Here is a 16,613-nt window from a genome sequence, read left to right on the forward strand (position 1 = left end):
GTAATAATTTTATGCCTTTTAGTTTCTCATCTTTTTATTGATTTCTTAAAACTTTCCAGGACACAAATGTGAAGGTTTGACTATAAATGGTTGGCAGAAAAATGGTTCAACGACAAACCTTGATGACGATTTGCTCCGCCTAAAATGGTTCTTTCGAAAAATAATTCACAGACAATTCCCAGAGAATTTGAATATTCCCCCCGGACCCCTACCAAATGAGTGTCCGAAATTTCTGTTATTGACATTATCATGTATCGCTATAAAGCTTCGATCTTGGCTCCTCTTCTCTCTACACTTGGGATGTCTGTTTTGTTTTGCATGTGTACTGTTTTATGAAGGTATTTAGAGCAATGAGCAAACCTGGAGTTGGTTTCACCAAAAAGAAGAAACTTGAGAGACTGAGAGAACGTGAAGAAGGAGTCCTTCACATACAAGCTTTTTTTAAGTAGAAGTTAGAAGAAGAAAATCTTAAGGCAGAATCAGATGTACTGTGACATATGATTCATGGGCAAATTTCGAAAAACCAGCAGTATTGGAGTGATATTCTAAAGCGTGTAGCAGCAGCTATTAAGAACGTAGCAAAAACAAACTCAAGCTTACTTGGTCACAACAAAAAAACTGAATCCACCCAATCCTGGGAACTTCCTAACATCTTTGCAGTTTCTTACAGATTTTGATGAAGTTACAAAACACCTTTTACATAGAAACGAATATGGGAAGACACATTATTTGTCACAAAAATTAAAAATGAGTTGTTCATATACTTGATGGGCAATTAAGTTGAAAAAGTCAAGTAAGTTTGCTACTTTTCTCTGATGCTTGATTGCACTCCAAATGTATACCTAATTGTTCGTTACGTGGATGTTGATAATTTCGAAATAAAAGACTCCTTCATTGGTTACTTTGAAATTGTGAAACCTGATGCACATCATTATAAAAAAAAATAGTTCTAAAAACTCTTAAAGACATTGGACTCGACTTTCATATTTGCAGAAGTCAAACGTATGATAACATAGCCACAATGAGTGGCCGTCTGTCTCTTTGACATATATCTAAAGGCAACATTTCTGAACTGTGATAATCACTTTTTCAACAAGGCAGCTCTTCATTCAGCTGAGATACATCCAGCAAAAGTCACATTTTTTGGAACTGTACATGAATTGTACATCTGTTTTTTACAATTTACTTCAGAGATGGGCCAAACTGAAAGAAGCTGGAGTCGAGAGTTAAAAGGAGAGTAATACAAGGTTGTCGCAAGAGAAGAAGCTACGTAGGCAGTTTCCTTGCATCTCGACAAAATCATCACGCTGTTGAAGAAACATTCTGAATTAACAACTGAAAGAATGGACACCAGAAACAGTGCAAATAATTTTCTTCATGTAGGGAAAAAAAATGACATTTTTGCTTGAGAAGAAACTATAAAAGTCTTGACTGCAAATACGGAACGCTGCTTAAGAAATTAAAAATGGTGAGAAAATGACGAAGTTAATAACCTTATTCATCGAAAACGCAAAAGAAGGTTGTGAATGCCATGTGGATTTCCTGCAATCAAAACAACATGAAGAAAGAATAGACTTGATGGGAATTTGAGCTCTGATATAGAACTTTAGATACAACTGCAATTTAAATGTGTTGCGTCAGAAGTACTAGAATAACTTCATATGGAGAATAAGTACAGATTCCAAAGACAGGATGTGGATACCTTTGGGTTTCTTCTTAAACTACGACACATCTTGGATTCTATGGATGATGACACGCTGATGAAAAACTGTATTACTTTTTCCTGTTTGTATGATTAAAAACAGGCAAATTGCTTGTTCAATTATGTCATTGATGCATGATAACTTTTCATCAACAAACCAGTACAACAATCACCAACTGGCATATAGACTGGCTGGCTTCATGTGTAAATGAAGTGTGCTTAAACCTTGCAATCTCCATCCAAATACTGTTAACTAAGGCCAATTCCATTGCGTCATGTGAGAAATCATTCTCAAAGCTCAAGTTAATCAAAAACTATCTCAGGAGCACAATGACGCAAGAAAGGCTTAGCAGCATAGCTTTAATGTCAGGGGAGTCACAAATACTAGACAGTATCGATGTAGATGATGATGCCTTTACTGCACAGAAAGCACGACGTGAAGAGATATGAATCGAGATTTGTAACTTGTGCATTATTTCGTCAATAAACAACGGTATTATTAGCAGCCCCCGAAAAGAAAAAAAAGACGCTATTAGTTTTGTGTGCAATGTCTGTCCGTCTGTCCTTCCGTCCCGTTTAGATCTCGTAAACTAGAAAAGATATTGAAAATGCGACATCACAATATTTTAGACCTTTTAAAGTTCTGATGCAATGGCTACTTTTTTATGAAAGCGAAAAATCTATTTTTTAAAATCAGTTATGCAAGCAATTTTTTAAAGAGAAAAAACTAATTAGTATGCATTATAAGTTAGACCTAATTTAAAACGAATAGTAATCTTGTAAACATCATTGTCCTGAACTGTTTTTGTTGCGGTAATATTTTTTTTTTCATTTTATTTTTGAGGATACGTTTAAGAGATTGAGCCTTTACAAAATAATTAGATCAATTATAAGACATCAATTAGGCCAGGGGAGGCGCGGTGGCTGAGCGTTAAGGCGCTTGGCTTCCGAACCGGGGGTCCCGAATTCGAATCCTGGTGATGACTGGGCTTTTCAACATTGAAATCCTTGGGCTCCTCTGGAGTCCACTCAGCTCTAATGGTTACCTGACATTAGTTGGGGAAAAGTAAACGCAGTTGGTCGTTGTGCTGGCTACAAGACACCCTCGTTAACCATAGGCCACAAAAACAGATGAACTTTACATCATCTGCCCTATAGACCACAAGGTCTATAACGGGAACTAGTTAGGACAGGTTCACATCTAACTTTACATTCACTTTTACCTATCCTTAGATCTGCTGGACCGTTGGGGCACTACACAAAATCTGTTAACCTTCTTTCTCCATTCTTATCTCTCATTTGTTTTTTATATAATTTCATTCCGATGAAGCTTGACTGGGTGGACCACTTCGGGGGCCGACTTTGAGTTTGTGTTTCCATACAAACTGTCTTGTTTATTACATGAATTTTAATGATTCCTTTTTTTTTTGTTAACTTAACTTATATACTGTACAAATTTGAATTTAGGCTTATATATTTATTCAGTACATTATCTCATGTCATGATGTCGAATGTCAAAATGCAAGGTACCCCAAAGATGTGAATCCCCCGGGACCCCAAACCTCTAGCAACGTCCCTGTTGCATTGTATACAATGTCTATGCAAAGTAGGATATAGTATTTCTTTCCTAAAATGCATGTAAAGGAAACTTTTTTTAGTTGCATACACATTATAATAAACGCTTGGATATCACACTTTCCCTATAATATGTATACTACTTGTCCGTTGCACAGATTTTAAACAAATACAATTTTATTGTTTCATAGAATGTAATTTTAACTAATTTTGAGTTAAATATATAGGTACTGGAAAATTCGAGATATCCAGGTAGAGGTAGTGATTGGTTAGACTTTGTATTTCATTTTCCATTATCATTTTTTACGACACTAAAATGATTTTTTTCCTGTTTCCATTTTGTCTCAATACACACACGCAACGGTGCCGACACCCTTTGAATTAAGTGAGAAATACGTGTGCACATGTGAACATTGTGAATATACCCAGTTGAAGTCTATGTGTCGACACAACCAGGAAGGTGTTTGAAGGCTAAAGTAGGTCACAAGATTTGCAAACAGTATTTTGTCTCATGAGTGTTGCTTGTTTTTTGCAGTGTAAAGTATATGTTACCGTAAAATACACAATACAGGCATTCTAAACATTGCCTAGGCGTTTACACGAAAAATACGAAATGATTCTTTTTTTCTATTTTGCATATGTATTCTGTAATATATGTTATTTTGAAAACAGCTCTAACGATTTCTTTCAAATTTAAAGATGTATGTATATTAATGCGTAAAAAAATTAAATGTCATAAAAACTTAAGGTGGACTTTAATTTTTGGTTTTAAAATCGTTTATTATCGTTAAAGTAATTTGGGCTAAAATAATTTATGTATGAAAATTTTATGAATAATTTTATGAATATAAGGTAAACAAAAATTAAATCTTTGTTTTAAGATTGTTAAACAAAACGACACAAAAAAAACTAATATTTATAAATTACTCATTATACTTTAATCCTGAAAACCCTTTATGGCGCATCTTTCGTGTTTATAGAATGCTTAGACGTTATGGTCTATTCTCCAATGTGGGTAATGGGAGGAAGGAGATATCTCAAAGCACGTTTCCCTTATGCAATTAGGTCCTAAGCAAATATAATTTTGATCGAGTAGGGATTGAAACTTGTATGTCAGGAAATGGATTTGATACACATTTCTTGCAAAGTGGATTAGGAAAAAGTGCAGAATATAACTTTGTTAAAAAGCTCAGGCTTTACACTTTAACCTAGACATTTTGCATTACTTGATGTTTTACACTAGAGCCATAATGAATACGGAACATAACGGCTAAAAATAACCAATAAAAGTTACAATACAAAGACTTTCTTCAAAGCCATTGAAATGTCAATTTGTATAAGCGAAATGAATGTGATTAAAGGTTGTTCTAAACTGTAGGGAACACTGAGGCTTAGCGGTGAAATGCTTGGCTTCAAAACCGTGGGTCCCCAGGATTCGAACCGGGCACTCACGGTTTTGAAGCCAATTGAAGGATTTTGGATCGTTAGCGCCTCTGAGTACATTTAGCTCTAAGGAGTACCTGACAACAGTTGGGGAAAATCAAAGACAGTTGGTCTTTGTGCTGGTTACATAAAACCCTCGTTAATCTTAGGCCACAGAAACAGATGACTGCCCTATGGATCGAAAGGTCTGAAAAAGAGTTATTTTAGGGGACACTAACAAACTTTCTATTTAAATCGACTTCTACATTGACATTTAGAACTAACAATATATAAACAATTCTAAGAAACCGAAGTCGCTTCGAGATCGCTCAATGTCGTCGTTAGCCCTACAAAAATATTTCTAAAACATTCAACCGGTACAGTCACTAGGTACTAATGTTTAGTACATAAACTCCCGTTGCATTGGTCACAGACTCAATATTGTTTATTTTCACATGGACTTTCTCCCTTTTTTTTTCTTACGCAAAACGTGGACGGATATCACTTTTCTTACTTCCCTCCCCTTTCCCAATTCTCTGCTTCAACAAAGAGTCGTATTTAAATTCTCTTACTGTTCTTTTTCTTTTCATTATTTCGAAATATTTCATAGGCTCTTTGATAGTTTTTAGCCTGAGAATTTTTTTTTTACTTTTTACACACTGCAAACCATAACGCTCACGTAATACATTGGCCTTACCTCCTCATCTTTTGGAACTTTTAATAAAACGTTTCACATTTTAGCCTTACTCTTTTTGATTACTGTATTCTAGTAACGACCCGCTTTAAAACGCCCTCCCAAACACATTCACTACTGTTTTGTCCCCCACACTTTTTCGAACCGCCCCAGCACCAATTAAAAGTTTGAATTTTATAATATTTTACAACTTCTTGACAAGGCTCACTTTATAACGCTACCCCTTCCAACCATATTATTTTTTTACACGGAAATTCAATTACCTGTATCTTTTTTCCACGCTACTCCTTAGGAAATAGTCTTAAGATGCATTCTAGATAATCTCTGAGTATGCATCAACTTTTCAGCTCTTTATCGAAATATTTTATAGGCTATCTGATGCTTCTCAGCATTAGCCTTTATATATATATATATATATATTCAACTCAAGTTGTCTGTCTAGTTCGTCCCGAGACATGACGTTAAACTGCGCTCCTCTTTCCTTAGCACTTTTGGAGCTCAAAAGTGCCCTACTTCTTTTCTATCATTGTGTCTGCCTCCTCTTTTGATAAGTCTGCCTTCATTGATCATCACACTGTCTCCTTAACTTTAAATTCTCACTACGTCCTAGACCAGTCCGTTTGCCGTAGACTGCGACGGGTAAAGGGGGGATAAAGAGATCCTGGTGTCTGAGTGGTGGCTATCTGAGGATAAACCACAACAACACAATACTTTGGCTCCAAGTTCCCCTAGACCTGAGACCCAGATGGCCCGCTCTGGGTCATCCGGCTGGTCATGCCGAGCTACCAGCATAGGTCGTCGACCTATGCTGGAGGGCGGTGGCTGGAGGGTCAATCAGGGAGCTGCTGTATCGGACACATGTCCGATGTAGCAGCTGACTGAGTATAGCACCTGTGTAGCCCTGGCGGGCTCATTCTGGACATCCGAATGGCCCGTCCCCTTGTTGGACTCGATGGCGGGTGGGGAGCACAGGTGCCGAATTAACCAAAATATATATGGACAAAAAAACACACACAAAACTACTTGCCCCAGACCTATGTCTGGGCAAGAAACGTCGAATTGACGATAAAAAGAGGAGGTCCCAAAAAGCTGTGCCACCTGGCCATCATTTCTGGTGGTTAGATGCACAGAGGAGGGAAAAAGCCTGACAAAGTTGAGCCCTTTTATTATCTATAATTGACTCAAGTCAGTAGTGGGAGAGCCCAAGAGTGTGTCTAAGCTACACAAAACAATGGAACTCCTTGTAGAAGTAGACAGCAAGACACACTCGGATGGGCTTTTAAGATGCAGAAGACTCTGTGATCTCCAAGTGGAAGTCATGCCACACAAGAGTCTGAACACCAGCAGAGGTGTAATCAGCTCTAGGGGCCTACTGGAATGTTCCGAGAAGGAAATAGTGGAGGGCATTGAAGGAGTCACCCATGCCCGGCGCATTACCAGGCGCAGGGAGGGTGAGGAGGTCAAAACCGCCACTATTATCCTCACATTCGGAACTAGGACACCGCCAGAGTATGTGAAGGCAGGATACCTACGAGTTCCAGTGAGGCCCTACATACCTAACCCCATGAGGTGCTTCAAGTGCCAGGGTTATGGACACGGCGCGGCAGTCTGCAAGAGGAAAACTGTGTGTGCCAGATGTGCTGGAGAGGGTCATGAGGACAAGGGCTGCACAGCCCAGTTCAAATGCCCAAACTGTCAAGCTGGCCACTCAGCCTACTCCAAGTACTGCCCTGTGTGGAAACAGGAGGTTGCCGTGCAGGAGTACAAGGCAAGAAACGGATGTACCTTTAGCCAGGCAAAAACGGCTGTACTGGCCCTACCCAAGGGCCAATTCGGCTTGACAAAGACCTACGCCCAGGCTGTTGCTAAGAAAGGAAGATCCATAGCCACACAGACGGACACATTGAACCCACCACCCCCTCCTCCTCCCCCAACTCAGAAGAAAACACCGCCAAAGAACACACCTCTGAAGAAACAAGAAAGCCCTGTTGTCATGCTAAGGAACAGGTTCCCTGTGCTCGCTGATGAGAGCATGGAGACTGAGCAGCATGTCAAAACCAATACTCCGGGAGAACCCGGAGACATCATGTCTGACACAGGTTCTCCTCAGAGAACCCAGCCAGACACCCCAACCTCTACCGAGTTAGAGGTTGACCAACTCCCTAAAGGGAGAAATCAAAGCGGAGAGGATGCCCGAGGTGAGAGAGGAGGAAATAACCTCCGCTCTAACCAGAGGGATCTCCCCTCTCCAGAGAGAAAGACTTCCCCCAAAAGGGGGTTGTCCTCCTCTCCATCCAAACCCAAGAATAAAAATACCAAGGTCACTGGAATAAAGGGAAACCCCTCCGGGGGCCTCCCAAGGCCAAATAGCTCCAAGTAAGTCATCTAGAATAAGCCATGGATTCCAGAATCGTACAGTGGAATTGTAGAGGCCTCAAGGCCAATTACGAGGAAATGCAGCTACTGATGGACTCTGAGACACCTGTAGCTGTCTGCTTACAGGAAACATTTCTGAAAGATTGCATCAGCTTCCGAAGCTACCGTGCTTACACAAAGAATGTTGAGGATGCAGAGAGAGCATCAAGTGGAGTCTTTATCCTTGTGAAGGATAGCATCCCCCATGAGAGGGTAGAACTACAGACCACACTACAGGCCGTAGCAGCTAGGATAACCCTTCACAAGGTTATCACTTGCTGCAGCCTGTATCTACCACCAGGCGCTCCATTAAACCGAACAGACATGGAGGACCTATTGAAACAACTCCCCCGGCCTTATTTAATCCTTGGGGATTTCAATGCCCATAACACCATGTGGGGATCCAACAATACCGACACAAGAGGTCGTATGCTGGAGGATATCTTCCTCCAACATGATTTATGCATACTTAATGATGCATCACTGACCTACTTGCACCCAGGAACTGGATCATTCACATGCATTGACCTCACCGTATGCGTCCCCGGACTTCTGGACGATTTTAAATGGTCAGTTAGCAATGATCTACGGGGAAGTGATCACTTCCCAATCATCATTACTAACAATCTCCCTTCATTGGGACGACCTCAGCGGTGGAAACTGAATAAGGCCGATTGGGAACAATTCCAAAAAAGATGCTCTGAGGATATCACAGAAAATATCCTCCATGAACAGAACCCAGCTGATACCTTTGCTAGCAAGCTACTAAGTATAGCCAGGAAAGTTGTACCCCTAACCTCTGCAAATCCAAAACGGCCTAGCAAACCATGGTTTGGTACAGCTTGCAAAAGTGCTATTGGTGATAGGAAAAAACGACTGGCTGCATTTATAAAGAATCCTTCCCAGGAAAACCTAAAGCTATTTAGGATAGCTAGAGCAAAGGCTAGACAAACCATACGGTCAGCCAAAAGGAATTCCTGGAGAAGTTTTGTCGGCAGTCTGGATGCCAAAACTTCTGCTAGAGCGGTTTGGAAGGCAGTAAGGCGAATCAAAGGGAAAGAATCAAATGCAATAGGGCATTTGAAAAACCAAGGACGAACTGTCACGTCCCCCAGAGAAATAGCTGACTGCCTTGCATCCTCAATAGCAGAAAAATCATCCACTGAACACTACACGCCAGAGTTCCAAAAAGTCAAAACCAGGGAGGAAAGACACCCCATTGATTTCAGGTCAGAGAACAATGAAGACTACAACAAACCGTTCTCGCTTGAGGAACTGAGGGAATCGCTGGACAAGTCACATGACACAGCGCCTGGAGAAGACGAAATCCATTACCAGTTCCTCAAGCACCTTCCCGAACCCTCATTGGCAGTCCTGCTAGGGGTCTATAACTGTGTGTGGCAAACAGGCGCTTTCCCAAACAGCTGGAGGAAAGCCACAGTTATACCGATACCTAAACCGGGAAGAGACGGCTCTGACCCAGCTAACTATCGACCAATAGCACTAACAAGCTGCATCTGCAAAACCATGGAAAGAATGATTAACAGTAGGCTGGTCTGGTACCTGGAAAGGAATAAAGTGATATCAAACTACCAGTGCGGATTTCGGCAGGGGCGGACAACAACTGACCACCTGGTAAGGCTGGAAGCTTATATTAGAAATGCATTACTCAGAAGAGAACATCTAGTAGCTGTATTCTTCGATATAGAATTTTCTCCCCCACATTAAGGAACTTAAGAAGAAATGCCAAAAGTCATTAAACATACTAAGAGTACTCAGCCATACGGACTGGGGAGCTGACAGAGATACCTTGCTGCTGCTCTATCGGAGTCTAATTCGATCCAAGCTAGACTACGGATCCATAATATATGGAGCAGCAAGGAAGTCGTACCTAAAAATACTGGAACCAATACGAAATGCTGCCCTGCGTCTCTGTCTCGGCGCGTTTCGTACACCACCTATCCCAAGTCTACATGTGGAGGCTGGAGAACTCCCCATGGATATAAGAATGAAAAAGCTTGCAATGCAGTATATATTCAAGCTAAAATCCAACCCCACGAACCCTGCTTTTGACTTCATATTTAACCCCACAGAGGTAGAATTATACAATCGAAGGCCTAACGTCATACAGCCGTTGGGCCTTCGAATGAGAGAACCCGTCCAAAATTTAACCCCACCCATTGACCAAATCTCTAAAATAGAAACCCCTCAGAATCCTCCTTGGCTAATGAATAAACCCAAATTAAATTTATCCCTCCTTAATTTCAAAAAAGAAAATACAGACCCAAGCATACTACAAGTCCACTTTAGGGAACTGCAGGATAGCTACGGAGATTGTGGCACCATCTACACAGACGGATCCAAAATGGAGGGAAAGGTCGCGTGTGACTGCTCCTTTCGGAACAAAACAATCTCCCGTAGACTCCCCGATGGCTGCTCCATCTTTACGGCCGAATTGCACGCAATATTGCTTGCACTTATGGCCGTAAAAGCATCAGAAAGGAGTAAATTTATAATCTGCCCCGACTCCAAATCTGCATTGCAAGCTTTGGGGCGGATGAAGACTGACATCCCATTGGTACATAAGAGCCTGAAGCTGTTGGACCAAATAACAGCCGACCGTAGGGATGTCACCTTCATCTGGGTCCCCTCCCATGTTGGCATTGAGGGAAACAAAGCCGCAGACAGAGAAGCAAAGAGAGCCCTAAATCATGCGGTGTCAGGAACCCAAATTCCCTACTCGGACCTGAGACAAAGTATTGCCTCTGCCACCTATGGAGAGTGGCAGAACCGATGGGAGGCTGAGACTCACAGTAAACTCAGGCAGATTGTGGCGGATGTCAGGTGGCGGCCCACATCTAAGGGTCTGACAAGGCGTGGTAGCACAACCATGTCCAGACTTAGGATTGGCCACACCTACATCACGCACTCTTTTGTACTGAAGAGAGAGGAGCCCCCACTTTGCGAGTACTGTGACTCTCGCCTCACCGTGGAACATATCCTCGTTGATTGCCCCAGATACCAGGATGTCAGGGCGAAATATTTTAGAGCCACTAATCTAAAAACACTATTTAATAATGTCGACCCTGGGAAGGTACTGGGCTTAATTCGGGAAGTGGGGCTATCTACGAAGATCTGATTTCTGAATTTGTGAACATGCACTATTTACATTAGATTTTTACCAAATATTTAAATTTTTACTACCTTTACTATTTTAACTGTGAATAGACCTTGATTTTAATTATATGACTGTATAGAATCTGGCCCTTGTTGTTTAGAGAGAGAGTAGTCTTTAAGGGACTGCAGGCACGACATGGCCTAAATTGTGCCGATGTGCCTCAAATCAAAAATAAAAAAATCATTGTCTGTCTAGTAAAAGTTTGTTCACGCTATTTCGCACACACCCAATCACTGATCAGGTTGAAATTTTGTACAAGTGTTTATTTTACCCGACAAAACAAAAATCATTTTTAAAAAATTAGTCAAGTAACTATTTGTAATTAATTATTTTATTTGATGTCTCGAACCAGGAAACAAAATTGCGTACTTGATTTATAAATTAGTATAAGCTGATTAAGTCCAATTTATAGTTTGTAGAGACACATGTTTGTAACTAACTACAGAAAACTAATAAACCTTCTATTTTCTTAAGCATGTTCCTGGCACGGTGGTTATTGCACTAGTTCGAGTAGACTGAGGAAACTTTAGATATCGAAATCAAATTTAGGTCCCTTATCTTTTTTATTTTATAAATGCATTTAAAAAGCGAAACTCAGATACCTCATTCTTACCTCCCCTACTGCTTGCCAACTGGTCCAGACAAATGTAGGACTATAGAATATTAAGAAAGCTAAAACAAGAAATCGCGCTAAAAAAAAACAATTGGCAAAAAAGTATTTGTAATCGCAGAAATGTGTAATTGTTAGTCTAGATCTATTACAAATTTAATCACACAACTGACCCAAACTAATCGATACAACTAGGCATGATATTAGCTTTGTTTGTTTTATTTTTTCAAGTATTTTTTGTATTTTTTAAATTAATATTGAAGCTTGCTCATCCAATACTTACATAATATTTTGGCAGAACTAGGTTATAAAGATTAATTTTAACTAGGCCATTATAAAACTATAATACCACATAATTACATTGACTACAAAAAAAAGCCCTTACCACTGAAAGTCTAGTAATGATTTAGAAATAAGTAGTTGAAAGAACACTCTGTGCTAAATAATATATTTTGTGCAGAGTATTATAATTATGTACACAAACACTATATTATTATCAAATAAATTTAGATTAAAGTACGCACAGTATTATAGAAACATTAATCACTGCACATAGCAATATTGTGATTGCGTGAACTCCTAGCCTATGACTTTAACATGGATACATTACGTATGCAATACTTCAAGAAACACCAGGGATGCATTAGAAATAAGATATATTTAATAAAGCAATAGGAATAAATTATAACTGTAGATAACGCCAACAAAAGATGAATTCCTAAATATACATTAACTATTAAACTGCCTTATAATGGCTCCTACTATGCTTTCACAAAACTACGGTCCCCCTGTCAACAATAACAAAACTTCAAGCGCTTTCACTCTGTCCCAACCAATGAACCAATGAAATAATAGTAAAATTAATAAATAAACATACAATTCTTTCAGTCTTACAACCAAGGTTCTTTGACGTACCGTTTACAATATTATACACAAAACATAATCACCACAGCCTGCTATTTAATAACAAAAGGTTTGTATTGCAGAAATCTATGGAAAATATTCCTCTGAAATTTATGAGATAGAAACACAATGAATTACTGACATTTGAGGAAGTGGAAACATCTATTCATAAAATCCAAAATTTACAAAGAAAATGTTCCCGATGACCTTCCGGCTTAAACATTTAAAATAGGAGGTATTGTTCTAATAAAAAGCTAACAGACTTGTTCGATCTAAGCTGGGAGAAGGGTATTGTTTCACCTAAACTTTGAAATGCCGTTATCATATCCTTATACAAAAAAGGGTGACAAGTCTAACTGCTCCAAGTATTGAGGCATTACACTTTTGTCAGTTGGAAGAAAGATCGTCGCAACAGTCTTGCTTGAAGAGCGTGATGGTACATACGCTGAGAGCAAAAACAATTGACCTCATCAAATTACACAGAAACTATTTATTTTATTTTTACCATATAAAATGCCTTCAAAAGGTGAGTCTCCAGACTATTTCCACCATCTCTCCCTTTATCTTGCATAAATGTCTAAACACATTTGCGACTTACCAGTCTGCCCATCTGGCCAAGCCTCAATTATTCTACTCTAGTACCAAGTCACCTCACCTTGTTGACTATCACTAGCGCGAGACGGTCTGGTCTCCTTTTATGTTGCTAGGCAGCAAGACTGTCCCTTACACTTTATCTAGACCGTTGGCGCACATCACGTTTGACCTGTAGCCAGATATTCTTATTGGCATAAACCATAACCTATCGAGTGGGGGGGGGGTCGATTTATTTTGTAGAAATTACAGCTTGAAACAGAATCGATTAAATATCTATGTGATTAAAACTTCGAATTGATATTTTAACCGATCTTTATATCATGTCGTTCTTCTGTTGGCCATTTTTTTTGGGGGTGGGGGGGGTGGGATGGCGAATACATCTACTGCCCTTCCCAACTAAACCATTAAGTGGTGGCGTGAGGTGTTCCTATTTTGGGGGGAAATAATAGTTTGTGAACAAAAGTAGTTGAATTACTATATAATTTTTGTATTAGGTCGCTTCCATTCTGGTATCTTGGCCGGTGTGGTGGGTTTGGAGCTATTGCATCTTCTACCCTCTCGACTCTAGCCTTCTGAGTGGGGGGCGGCCCTATTATTATGAAGAAAACATAGTTTGTGAACAAAATTAGTTGAATATCTATATAATATAAATACTTATAGATATTTAAACCCATTTGTATATTATGTCGCACCACACTCATCAGCAAGGTCGAGAGAGGGATCATGACGCATGGGCCACCCATGACCCCTTTATCCAAGGCCCAGGAATGCGCCCCGGAGAGGAATGCGCACCACACTCTAATCTCAAATTTTATCATTATTAAATATTGTTACGAATCTCCCTATCCAGACTCTCTGTAAACTGTACCACCCTACACAACCAACTGAAAGAACCTGTACACTTGGGAGCACGTAACACACGACTCTTGCACTGGTCTCTCGGTCTCGTCTCGAACTTGTACTTAGCCGTCGTAACGAACTGTAGATCGGGAAGTTGTGACTGACTGGTCTCTGATGCCTTCGCTCTTTATATAGGGTCCCTGCTGGCCTTCTAGAACCGGACAGAACGTCGCTCGACCATTCTGGGTGGTCAGATGACTACATCCCTCGTGACGCTCCTGAGCTCTGTTCACGACGCCGGTCCCTCTCGAACCGTCATGTTGACACTTAAAGAGCTATCCGCTCGCCGCCGCAACTCGTCACGGTTGACCGTTCGTCTAGTGCTGGCCTGGGGCGATTTGCGTCGGCTGACTACACACACATACCACTACCCCAATCTGTGCCACCACCAGGCTTATAACAATATAAAATGAAAAATGTTGTACAGTTTGTAAGGGTGATACATGCAATTATCCTTCGCCCATAGTATTTTAGTTAAGAAATTACAAAATAAAAAACGGCTGTCACTAATAGAATTATATATGCTATAAATTTAATTTATGTATCGAGTCGCCCCACCCCCTATTCTTTAATGCCAAAAAAATAGTCCAAAAAATACTTTGTTTTGGAAAATTTAGAATTCATAAGAATTGAGATGAGTTCTGAACCCAACAATTTTTTTTCTAGCCGCATTTTCCCAACCTTTCCTCAATCTGATAGTTTTCTATTGTATAATTAAATGTGGGGCTATATCTCACAAATTCCGAAATTTGTTTAGAGCTTTGAATTATAGTTCTGTTACAAAAACAAAGTTACAAACGGCCTGTTAAACAAAATGTATCAAATACTATTTAAAAAAATATCTGTTTTTGAATATATTTGTTTTGACGGTGATCCTCAAAGCTTTAGTCTAAATCTGTGGTGCACCTTATCTTTTCAAAGAAACAAATTGTTTGTATTTGCAATGTAGTAAGGGCCTATGCACTCAAACTAGAATATTTTTACAGAAAAACATTATTCGAAAGGTTCTTAAAAATTAGATATTAATTAAACTGTTGTTCTGTTAATTTCTTATGCTGACCAAAATAAGCCAACTACAAGAGGTCTCGCTAAACATGAAGATAATATTACAATAAATACTTACGCTACTTGTGCTTCGAGTGTCAGTCATACTTCAGGATCGGCCCTTGCACCAATGTAACGTTAATGTACTTCATTTGACTTGCCTTTTTAATGAAATAAATAATGAGCTCTAGATGTCAGGATAATGCGTTTCTGCAGTGAAAAAAATACAAGAAAACGCTTTGCTTCGGGCCTCGCCCTGAACCACACTGGCGAAGCTTATAGATCCCTAGCTGACAAGAGAAACTCCACCAACATGACTTTTTGTTTTCAATCGTAGAGAAACACTGCTTTTTTAAATTCACATATATATGGGGATAGGATTTAGTAAGCGTTACATATGTATATATATATGTAACGCTTACTAATCCTATATATGCATGCTCTTTGTGCGTTTACACATAGAGTTAGCATTTACTGGACGTTAAGGTTAGGGTTTGAGAAAAATCACCTTTCCTCCAAAGTTCTGGATTTGCTTGTGTGAGATTTAGCCTACCGACTATATGAAGACCCGCTGATGGTGAAGGGAAATAAAAAAATGAAGTCATCTTGGAAAATTATCAGAAAAAAAGAAAAGAAAAATTATATACTGGCCAAAAAAAGTGTAGGCGACTCAAAATCACATCATAACCTACAGATCTACAATTTAAAGTTCGGGCATGGAGACGAAAAGCTGAAAGGTTTAAGAGATATCTGAATGCATGAATGTGCTGAAACAGGCCAGATCCTGGACTGTAGAGCCACTGAGATGGATGGAAAATTGTAATATCTGTAGATACAAAAAAATCTAATTTATAAATATTTTATAAATTCATTTATTAAATTAAATATAAAGAATTAACTTAAACCCAGATTGAATTAAAAAAAAAAATCCTCCACTTCTAATAGTTTCACCTACATTTAGTATGATCAGTGAATGTCACATTTGAAGTCTCTTAGCAGTGTTTCCTTAACGTCTCAGACTTGAAACAAGTTGTTGGTTACTCCGTAAGTTAAAAAAAACGATAGAAAAAGAAAGTAAAAACAAACATTAATCAATATAAGCAGATTATGCTATTAAAAGTTTACAATTTTAATACAATATGGACTAAAGCAATGTCTCCAATATATACATTTATAAAAATAATACAGATTTCAATTTAATGATTGAATTTTAAAAAATGTAATTGCAGCTATGATAAAAACAATTATAACTAGTTGTAGACACTTTTTTGAAATGTGTGAATATATAGCCTAATATTTAATAATTTTCTTCATACGGAACTAAAATCAAAGATTATACGCACTATGCTAACTAGCATCTAACATTTTACAATTTAAGCAAAAGATATGTACAATAAAGCAATTTGATAACATTAAAAGTTTTTTGTAATATTAGAGCTTATTCGATTCAAAACTTGAAAGAAAAACAATTACAGATTGTTACTTTATTTATGCAATATTCTGTGCAGTACTAGTAGCATATAAATATATGTGAACGAATGAATTGGTGTTCAGGTAGGTTGCAATCAACTTAATT

The 16,613-nt window shown here is 38.9% G+C and overlaps 1 protein-coding gene across 1 annotated transcript in view; it reads left to right on the forward strand.

The window, feature by feature from the left end:
- Positions 1 to 16,613, forward strand: part of LOC106062541 (uncharacterized) — a 262,239-nt gene that overhangs the window by 33,542 nt on the left and 212,084 nt on the right. The gene's annotated exons all lie outside the window — the stretch shown is intronic.

Source organism: Biomphalaria glabrata, chromosome 14 (assembly GCF_947242115.1).
Source record: "Biomphalaria glabrata chromosome 14, xgBioGlab47.1, whole genome shotgun sequence".
Taxonomy (NCBI): domain Eukaryota; kingdom Metazoa; phylum Mollusca; class Gastropoda; family Planorbidae; genus Biomphalaria; species Biomphalaria glabrata.